Source organism: Branchiostoma floridae, chromosome 1, assembly GCF_000003815.2.
Source record: "Branchiostoma floridae strain S238N-H82 chromosome 1, Bfl_VNyyK, whole genome shotgun sequence".
Lineage (NCBI taxonomy): Eukaryota > Metazoa > Chordata > Leptocardii > Amphioxiformes > Branchiostomatidae > Branchiostoma > Branchiostoma floridae.
In genome coordinates, this window is record NC_049979.1 from 24,560,127 (window position 1) to 24,560,808 (window position 682).

The 682-nt window shown below is 55.0% G+C and overlaps 1 long non-coding RNA gene across 2 annotated transcripts in view; it reads left to right on the forward strand.

The window, feature by feature from the left end:
* The window catches only part of LOC118423330, a 2,169-nt gene extending 1,494 nt beyond the window's left edge, over nucleotides 1-675 (forward strand). Inside the window, exons 2-3 of one of the 2 annotated variants that reach the window (XR_004832024.1) lie at nucleotides 11-272; nucleotides 445-675. This is a non-coding gene — a long non-coding RNA (uncharacterized LOC118423330). Of the gene's footprint in view, nucleotides 1-10; nucleotides 312-444 lie in introns of those variants that run through there. The other variant, XR_004832022.1, reaches the window with a different exon arrangement.
* Nucleotides 676-682: the final 7 nt, after the last annotated feature.

Here is a 682-nt window from a genome sequence, read left to right on the forward strand (position 1 = left end):
GTGCACTAAGGTGAGGGGTAGAGTTGTGGTAGGAGGTACACTAAGGTGAGGGTTAGAGTTTTGGTGGGAGGTGCACTAAGGTGAGGGGTAGAGTTGTGGTAGGAGGTGCACTAAGGTGAGGGGTAGAGTTGTGGTGGGAGGTGCACTAAGGTGAGGGGTAGAGTTAAAGGGAGGTGCACTAAGGTGAGGGGTAGAGTTAAAGGGAGGTGCACTAAGGTGAGGGGTAGAGTTACAGGGAGGTGCACTAAGGTGAGGGGTAGAGTTACAGGGAGGTACACTAAGGTGAGCGGTAGAGTTGTGGTGGGAGGTGCACCAAGGTGAGGGGTAGAGTTGTGGTGGGAGGTGCACTAAGGTGAGGCGTTGAGTTGTTGTAGGAGGTACACTTAGGTGAGGGGTAGAGTTGTGGTAGGAGGTGCACTAAGGTGAGGGTAGAGTTACAGGGAGGTGCACTAAGGTGAGGGGTAGAGTTGTGGTGGGAGGTGCACTAAGCTGAGGGGTAGAGTTGTGGTGGGAGGTGCACTAAGCTGAGGGGTAGAGTTGTGGAGGGAGGTGCACTAAGGTGAGGGGTAGAGTTGTGGTGCGAGGTGCACTAAGGTCAGGGGCAGAGTTGCAGGGAGGTGCACTAAGGTGAGGGGTAGAGTTGTGGTGGGAGGTGCACTAAGCTGAGGGGAAGAGTTGTGGG